Below are 10,080 nucleotides of genomic sequence, written 5' to 3'. Positions count from 1 at the left end.
ACCTGTTACAGTTGCAGAAGAGTTCTGAGGTACGGCTTTTGAGCTCATAAAATTGACATTTTCCATTCTTGTTTTCATATTCTTTGCCTTAGTATTCAAAAATAGTGTTTGTTTATTCTTTGTTTAAGAAGCACAGCAAAAAATTGAAATACCTTCCCAGTTTTCATCACTTTCTTCAACCAATTTTTTCAGGGATCTTTTTTTTTTTGTTTTGTTTTCTGTTGTGATTTGCTTTCTCTCTAACTTTGAACACTCCTGAATGGAAACCTAGGCGTTTCCAGGCTGTGCACCCATAACTCAGAGCTGGTTATACACATCTCAGAGTCAAGAGACAACTCTGCGAGAGATGAATGGCCCAGCAGAAGGACAATTACCACTGAACAAAGGAAAGGGAACTAAAGAGGTGCTATAATGGCGGCATTAGATATATTGAACAAGGCAAGCTGTCCTGGAGACATAGATCTTCCCTGACATTTCCCTTTGATGATTTATGATATGGTTACATTGAGTGTCCTTGTGGCCTCATATGCAGGAAACTTTGCTTTGATTTTCTTTTTTTAAAGCCTTATTTCATTCCACAAAGCACAATCAAAGAAAACTAGAGAGGCCCCTGCTTAATGCAGCACATCATCTGAGTACAGGTCCCTATGGTGGAGGAAGCAGGGAAGGAGGGCTGGCAAATTTATCAAAAGGAACAATGATAAACAGCACTAGACCATCCTGGCTTCTGCTCGAGCCCTGTCTTTTATCCCCTCACGTTATATGGTATCGTTTCTTCTGGCTAGATAAGGCAGAGTAGCCGTCTGCACTGAAATCATGAGGAGTAGAAACTTTTCTCAGTGGTCAGTGAACAGAAGATTGGATCACACGATCTGAAAGAGTCCTCTTCTGAGCAGGTTAGGGGTCTAGGTTGTCACCACGGAGTGACATATATGGCATGCATACCATTAACAGAGCACTGGGAGGAGAAAAGAGACTCTAGGAGTCAGCATGCCATTTTTTTCTACCTTAATTTTGGCATTATCAGATCTGTCATTCACAAATAAGTCTAAGTCAGTCATGGACTCTAGTTCCAGTCTGGGATTCTCCTTAGCAGGTGATACCTTGTTAGTTTGGAGTTGGAGGCAGATGGTTAGCTACATCTGGCTTCAACTTTCACAAGAATGTGGCCTCTGGAGGCAAGCAGAGCTGGTTGGTTAGCAGGTTTTCAGACTAGTGACAAATTCCTCTCGGTCTACTCCTCTTTCTGGAGGGCTCTTGAGGTATAGTGTCCCATCTTCTAAAGCTAATTACCACTACTGGGAGTCTTCAGTTAAAAGAGCAGTTTTTCCTGGGCTAATCTGAGGCATGCCTGATGACTTCAAGGTTGTAGTTCAAGATAGGACTACATAACTGTGAGACATGGTCATCTGAAGTTAGGTGATCTTATCTTAGTCTTTTTATGCATAAAAAGGGCAGATGGTTAAGGATAACATAAAAGATAAAAGGACAAAAATAAAAGAGTCAACGTGGACACCAGGGGACACAAGAGAGACAGAAACCAGATCATGTTTTATAGTGTATCCTTTTAGCCGTGGTCCAAAGACTTTGAGCAGAAATAGTTGGAATCTAGTCTGAGGACCAGGGCACCTTTTCTAAAATTCATTGACTTCTTCTGTAATTCTCTTCTCTTTAGGTAAAACATAATAGGGCATGTTGGATGGGCATCATGGTGTCTTTCTAATTAGAACAGATTAAACATTACATAAAAAAGAATCAAGATACTCGCTCAGTTGTAAATTGGAAGAATTGGAGTAAACATTGAAATAATTTTTGTCTTCATCTTCTCAAGTGAATTGGCTATTTTCTCAAATAGCAATACTTAGCAGCTCTAATGGATAGACATGGTCATTAAGTCCTCAAAAAAAAAAACACCCAACTTTCTTAGAAGCAAGTGGAATGACAACAGTCAGTATTAAAACCCCAAAGTCATGTACTAGCCATTACAAGATGTAAAAGTCTGAGCTTTCCAGTACAACACACAGCATTAATAAAAGAAAAAGAAAATAATAAGAGTTACTTCCTAGCAGTTCATCCTAAAGATACTTCCTCCATAAACTCCAGCCTAAACTAGACACATTCTTGCACTCTGGACTGTAGCCTCATTTAAAAAAAAAATTTAAAAGATAATACTCAAGCAAAAGGCTAAAAAAGGACTTTTTATGACAAAAAGGATTGTGTTTGCTTTAACTGATGTAGAAACATCACGTCCAAATATAGTCCTCTAGTTAAACCAAACAAAGAAATAGTTTTGTCTTGAAGACCTAATGAAGCATTCTGAAAGAAATCACCACATCACATGACTTAAGAGAGAATGGCATCCTTCCTCCAGATGGAGAGAGGCAGCGCAAAATCAGGATTCTTAGATGGCCACCCCCATCACTGTGGTATGAAATTGTCGGTCTGAATCATGTTTGTTTTTAATTTCTTCTTTCTTCCAAGTTCAAAGCTGCAGTCAGTGGTTTAACATCCAAAGTTTGTATTTCTTTTTTTTAATGAGTTAAAGAGATGTTTTAATTTGTTTATTGACTCAGTACTAACCAGTCCTATTAGTGTTCCATTTGATGCTTTAATCAGATTCTTCAGTGTCTTGGGTTAGATTCTTCTAGAGGTAGAGCAGAGGCAAGCATTTGAGGGGAAGTTGTTTATTTGGGAAGTACTCCCAGGAATCATCAGGAGGGGTTATAAAATGAAGCATAGAAGTAAATAAAGCCAATAATCGCCATCATCAAAACTGGAGCTGATACCAGAGCATGGGTTTCCATTCGGGGATGAAATAAATACAGTGAGATTAAGCATTAATAAGCATTTACAGAAAGTAGACATTGACATGATATACAAATAAAATTGTACTGCATTTTATATATAAAAAACATTGCTCAGAAACAAAACACCAGTATACTTCAAAAACTGATGGGTTGTGAAGGAATATAGAGAAGAGACTAACGCACTAACTTGCCCAGAGTGAGCAAGTTATGGTATTTGCTATTATTGGAGCTGCTACTGGGAAACATTAACAAGGAATCCCTCCCAGGCTTCTGTATGTATGTATGGAACAGATGAAGAAACACAGGTATTGGCTTCAGAATAAGAATAGGCCATCAACAACATCTACTTCTTGTTTGGTTGATTGAGTGTTATTTTACATTAGTCTAAAAATAATCTTATTCCAAGCATGAGGAGCAAAGGGCATCAGTAGGACTAAAATTCCTAGGGGGTCCCTTAAAAACTGTTTCTATCTCCTCCTTGAATTTAGCATTTTTAACCTCTTGCTTAGAGAATCATCCATTCTTGATATGTTTATGATAGCAGTAATGTTGCTTCTCTACCAAAGCTTTACTCCATATTTCTAGGACTACCGGAAGATTTAAAAAGAAAGCTAGGGGGGTTCCTGCTTCCTGGGCTGGCAGAAGCCCCTGGCAACAGTCCCACAAAAGAACATCTGTAACTTAAACAAAATGCTTTTAAGAACTCTAATTGAAGATTCCAGAAAATTTACTAGAATAGGCATGATTTCAGAGGCATCAAAGCTTAGAAGATGGTATATGATTAATATTCCTTATTTTGAAAGAATTAGACTGAGGGAAGACCATAGATGTGACACACAACAGGACATTTGTCACTAGTGGGAAACTTGTTGTCCCTTGACCTATCTTAGTTACTTTTCTATTGCTGTGATAAAAACAACATGATCAAGGCAAGTTATAAAAGAAAATATTTAATTGGGGACCTGCTGACAGTATCAGAAAGTTAGTCCATGATCATCCTGTTTGGAATGGTGGTGCTGGAGCAGCAGCTGAGAGCTCACATCTGATCTGCAAGTTGCAGGCAGAGAATAAGGGTGGGGAGATGGGAGAGAGATGAGGGGAGAGGGAGAGAAAGAGAAAGGAAGAGAGAGAGAGAGAGAGAGTCTTTTAAAACCCCAAAGCCTACCCCCGGTGGCACACCTCCTTCAGCAAAGCCATACCTACTCCAATAAGGAATACCCCTTCCTTTCCTTTCTAATATACCTCCTAAGCCTTTCCAAACATTTCTACTAACTGGAGACCAAGCAGACAGATTCATGTCCATGGAGGCCATTCTCATTCAAATCACCATATGGCCTAATGAACCAGAGCAGAAAGCGTGACAAGCACAGAGGTTAGAATGTAAGGTAGAAATTCTCACCCAAAAGGCACTCAGGAAGTGGAACTCCAAGTGTTAAATGCAGAAAGACTACAGAGTTACAGTCTGTGTTAAAGGGACTATCTTAAAATTTGACCTCCCTCCCATCACAGAAAATACAAAGATTCTGATTTAAATATAGTGGAACACACACTAAAGCCAAAGACTTGACATCATTCAAAGAGATATTATAAAATCTAGATTCTCTAAAATAGCATATTCATAAGGTCTAGGATATGATCCAAAATGATTCAACACCCGCTAAAAACAGCGCAGAAGAAGGCATTACTCATGAAAGGTGATAGATGGATGCAAGCTGCAAGACAGCCCAGATGTTGAGTTGATCAGGAAGGACCTTTAAGTAAGCACTCATGACTGTCCAATGAGGCACAAGAAAACACTTTGAGGCAAATGAAAAGTTTACTTCTCAGAAAATAGGTGAGTATCCTGTCCCATCTATTGGAAGAATGAAACCACACAGTTCAAGCTTTCTCTACCAATCCAGACCCAGCTAAGAAGAGGGTAGAACCTACAAGAACATGTGAAGAACAATATCGAGGTACAGTCTCATTAGAGAACTAAGACCTCCCTCCCTTCACAACCTGCTACCAAATTATTAACCCTCTAAGCAGTTCCTCTATCTAGAAAATCTTGTCTTGTCTGGCTATCAAAAATGATGATGAGGGCATACTACAAAGAACACAGCAACAAAAACAAAAAGAGCAAGCAAACAAAACCAAAAACAAAACTAAACCATGACCACCAACAATAACAACAAAACCCCCAAAAGAACACAACAAAAAAATCAGTTTTAATACTCAGCACATGCATCAGATTTATCTATGTAGAAATGTTAGAATGATGCAATCTGGAAATTAAAACTGTTGTGGCAGCATGAATGAGAAGTGTCCCCTGCAGGCTAATGTATTGGAACCATTGGTCCCAGATTTGTGGTGCTGTTTGAGGAGACTATGGAACTTTATGTTCCATATGGAACCTTACTGGAGGAAGTGTGTCCCAAAGGTGGCCTTTGAAAGTCTTACCCCACTTCTATTTCACTCTCTACTTCCTACATGTGGGTGAAAATGAGATATCTCTCCATAAGTTGCTTCTGGCCATAATGTGTTATCTCAGCATCAAAAAGTAACTAGTGCACATGCTAACAGCTGTTGTGATGAGGTACACAGCATGCGAATATAAGTGATGGAAACTCTAACGAGCAAAACAGAAATGCAGAAAAAACCTGTACCAGACATGAGGCATGTTTCTGAGGCCTCCTAGCAGTTGAAACCTGGCTGAGGGGAAAAGTCCAAGCTTTGGAACATCTCAAAAAAAAACCTTCGGAAATTGAAAAGAAACTTTAAAAAGAACTAAGAGGAAGACTAAAATGAAAATCAGAATGGAATATTCAGAAACTGTGGAACCATGACACAAAGGCATTAATTCCATGGGAACTAGGTCATGAAAGACAGAAATGAATAGAAGAATCGTTTGAATCAATAAAACTAAGAATCTACCCACAAACATTGTCAAAGAAACATCAAACCACAGTAAGACCAAAAACACAGAAAAGGATAAATGCTAAAACAAGCTAAAGAAAACAAACCTTCACTGAGTCATCTCATTTCACACTTAAAAGTCAACAATAAAGAAAAAAATCCCAAGGGAAGACAGAGGAACAAAACACTTCATTTATGTGGGGAGGGGCAAGAATCACAATTACATTCAGAAAAAGGGGAGTGACGTATTCAGTGTTGAAGGGGAGAGGTATTGCTGCCACAGTCTGCACTTCATAAAGTCGATCCTTCAAAGTGGAAGACAAATAAGAGCTGACTTGGGCAAATGAGAATGGAGAAAATTTGTTCCTAGTAGGGCAGCCTTACCAGGAATATTCCAAGAAGTGTTTTTCAGGGAAATAAAGGATGTGCGGGGGAGAGGGGCACAAGCATCAAATAATGAGCCAATGAAGGTGTGCTGGCTAGTTTTATGCCAACTTGATACAAGATATAGTCATCAGAGAAGGGGAGTCACAATTGAGAAAATGCCTCCTCTATAAGATCAGGCTGTAGGCAAATTTATAGGGCATTTTCTTAACTAGCAATCGATGGGGGAGAGCCTAGTCCATCATGGGTATTGCTACCCCTGAACTGGTGGTCCTAGGTTCTACAAGAAAAAATGACTTCCTTTGATGCTGTACTGTGATGTGAGAGTGAAATCCAAATAAAACCTTTCTTCCCCACTTGCTTGTGGTCAGGGTGTTTCACCTTAGAAATAAAAATCCTAATTAAGATGGAAGACAAAATTACTTTTCTCATTCTTAACTGGTATAATAATCTTTATTATAAATTTTAATAAGCACAATATATTCAATTATATATTCATATGTATAATTATGATTATTTTGTTTGATTGTGCTTGCATATAGGTGCAATGGATGACAACAATGATTTATTAATATGTGATATGACACTCACGGTACCTGTGGTAAGAGTTTGATGTGGATATGGATGTGGACAGAAGCATGTGTAAGTAGAATAAAGAGAACACTTGGGGGACACATGTCAGTGCATGTTTGTAACACCTAAATCAATCATAAAGTACGGACTTGGAGTGATAATGAGATGTCAAGGTAACTGATACAGACTTTTCTGGATTGGGGGTGTTGATAACTAAGGGGCAAGGGACATAGGAGAAAGCTGGTGCATGCTGAGTTTTGTGGTGTGTTCAAAACAGTTCTAAAAATAAAACCTAAAGATGCCTAATCAATAAAAATAGGAAACCAACAGAAATAGGAAAATTTTCTTCAAAGCCAAAAAGCTTGTTTTGATAAAAGATCCATAAAACTAAAAAACATCAGCTAGACTAAGAATAGAAAAGGAAAATACCATAAAGGACGAACACAGCATCAAAAGTGAATAATCTTCATTGCAAATCCTTACAATATTTAGGAAAAGACTATTACTAATCTTGTGCTAACAAATTCAACTACCTAGAAGGGAAAAGGAGCAGATTCTTTGAAAATTTTTGCTTACTTGTTGTGTGACCTTTTCCTAGGGAGAGATGGACAAACATTTTGACCTTCAAATAGTGTGCCAACAGGACACTAAAATATTATTTCTTCACATCCTAATTTTGGAAAACCAATGAGTTTATCAGGCTTACATAGAGGAACATGGGTGACCCCAAAGCAGCTGCACCATTTCAAGACTCCTCAGCATGGATAACAACTTCCCCATAGCTGTACAGATAGGTGGATACCACCACCGTCAGCTACCCTTCCACAGTCTTTATGCTCTAGTATCTCTAGAGAGAACTGGGAACATGCTATTAGAGCTGCATTGCATATAGCTGGGTAGGAGCTACAGGAAGAAACAGCTTAAATCTCAGATGAGGGTCTAATGACCCTCCCCATACCTTCCTTCTATGGGGAAATGTCAGCAGACCCCCATATTGAGGGTCACTTGCAGGTAATTATGGTTGTTTTGAAAATAATGATAACTTAGTATACTCAGAAGACAGTGATCTACCACATTACCCAAACTAATAGAAGATAAGACCAGAGACATGAAGAGACTTCTATATATTAAGTAAACTCAATTTGTTACAAAAAAAGTGCCAAGAAATCTATACACATATGGCTTCACCTCAAAATCTATAAATTACTTAGGAAAAAACTGCCAATCATATATAGGAAATAGAAGAGTAAAAAATCTGCCAAACTGCATTGAGAGCTCAGAAGAACCTTAACATTAAAATTTGACAAAGAAAAAATAAATAATTATTACTATAAAAGTGTATACACAAAAATCCTTAACAAAATATTAGCAAATCAATGCTCACAAAAACACATCCCAAGTGGGTAAAATTCATTTCAGGAACACAAAAATGATTGATTAAGGGGAATCCATCAACTAATTTACCTTACTAACAGAATTAAAATGAGGAAAATATACCACCATCTTGGTACTTGCCAAAATACAATACACATTTAATATACTGTCAGAAAATTAGAAGCACTATGCAATAATAATTTAATAAAGGAGTTTTACAGACAAACACGTGAAGCTTAGATATTTTATGAGGGAAATATGAATTCTCCTCTCATAAAATCTGAAACAGAGGCCACCTTTTGTCCTATGTTTTCGACATTATATTTGAGTTTTTGGTCAAGGAAGTGAATTAAAAGGTAGAGCAATCAGAGAACAAGTAAAATTGTCTCTATTAATAGAGGTCATGGTTGTTCATCTGGAAAATTCAAAAGAATGCGTCAACAATTGCTATTGTAATGGTAATTAAAATTAGGAGAAAGTGAGCAGCAATTACTAATAAACACATACTGTGCTTTGTCACCAAAGTTAAGAAACAATTACCAAGGTGTTTATAGCTGAACCGGTTTCAAGTGAGGACTAATAGTTCTCTGAAAGGTACAAGGTAATAGTATAATGTTAATATACAGAAGTCAATGCCTTTTATATTATCCCAAAAAGGCAAACTAAATTTGTAATTCTATTCATTTATAACAGAAAAACACCAAATGCTCCACAGTGAATGTGAGACTCTCTACTGGAAATAGCAGTTCTGAAGAAACAAATACAAAGAAGCAAGATGTGTTTACAGATTGAATGATTCAATATTGTTCCATGTCAAATTACCTTACATTCATCCACATGTTCTACATACTTCTCGTGTCTAAGATGACTCAACTTGACTAGGTTAGCAGATGCTCAAAGAGCTGGGGAAACATCTTTCTAGTGTGCTTGTGAAGGCATTTCTTGCATTTCTTGCCTACATTAGCATTTGAATCAGCGACTAATACCAGTCTGTCCTTACCACTGTAGGTAGGCACCATCCAGTCCACTAGAGCTTAGACTGGACTAGAAGATGGACCAATGACCAGTTCTTTCTCCCTCTCTCCTTTTCTCTACCTCTCCCTCTACATCCCAGTTCACAGGTGTGCTGAGTAGTTTTGTCAACCTGATATAAGCTAGGGTCATCTGAGAAGAGGGAAACCTATTGAGAAAATGCTTCCATCATTAGATTAGCCTGTAAGAAGCTCTATGGAAGCATTTTCTTGGTTAATGATTGATGTGGGAAAACCCAGGGCATGGTAGGCAGTGCCACCCTTAGGCAGGAAGGTCTGGGTTGAGTGAGACATGGGAAGCAAGATAGTAAGCAGCATTCCTCCATGGTCTCTGCTTCAGTTCCTACCTCCAGGTTCCTACTTGAGGTCATACCCTTACTTCCCTTAAAGATGAACTTTGTTGTAGAAGTGTAAGCCAAACAAACAAACAAACAAAAAATAATAAAAACAAAGCAAAACACCCTTCCCCAACTACTTGTGGTCATAAATACAAAGAAAACAAGAACACTAGGTTCCTGGATTTCAGGATTTATACCAACCACTCACTATACCAACCTTTGCACTCATCAGATTAGATAGATGATAGATAGATAGATAGATAGATAGATAGATAGATAGATAGATAGATAGATAGATAGATGATAGATAGACAGACAGATATCTATAATATACAGAAAGGTAGATAGATAATAGATAGATAGATAGATTGATTGATTGATTGATTGATTGATTGATTGATGATAGATAGATAGATGATAGATGATAGATAGATAGATAGATAGATGATAGATAGATAGATAGATAGATAGATAGATAGATAGATAGATAGATAGATAGATAGATAGATGATACAGACAGAAAAGTAGATATAAAGAGAAAGAGAGGGGGGGGATAGACAGGCACACAAATAGATGATAGACAGACAGACAAACAGATAGACAGACCGACAGAGTTAGAGACTGGATTTTGCTATTTCTCTAGGCAACAATAATACAATACCCCAATGAGCTCTTTGA

Source organism: Microtus pennsylvanicus, chromosome 5, assembly GCF_037038515.1.
Source record: "Microtus pennsylvanicus isolate mMicPen1 chromosome 5, mMicPen1.hap1, whole genome shotgun sequence".
Classification (NCBI taxonomy): domain Eukaryota; kingdom Metazoa; phylum Chordata; class Mammalia; order Rodentia; family Cricetidae; genus Microtus; species Microtus pennsylvanicus.
Note: the sequence above shows the minus strand (reverse complement) of the source record.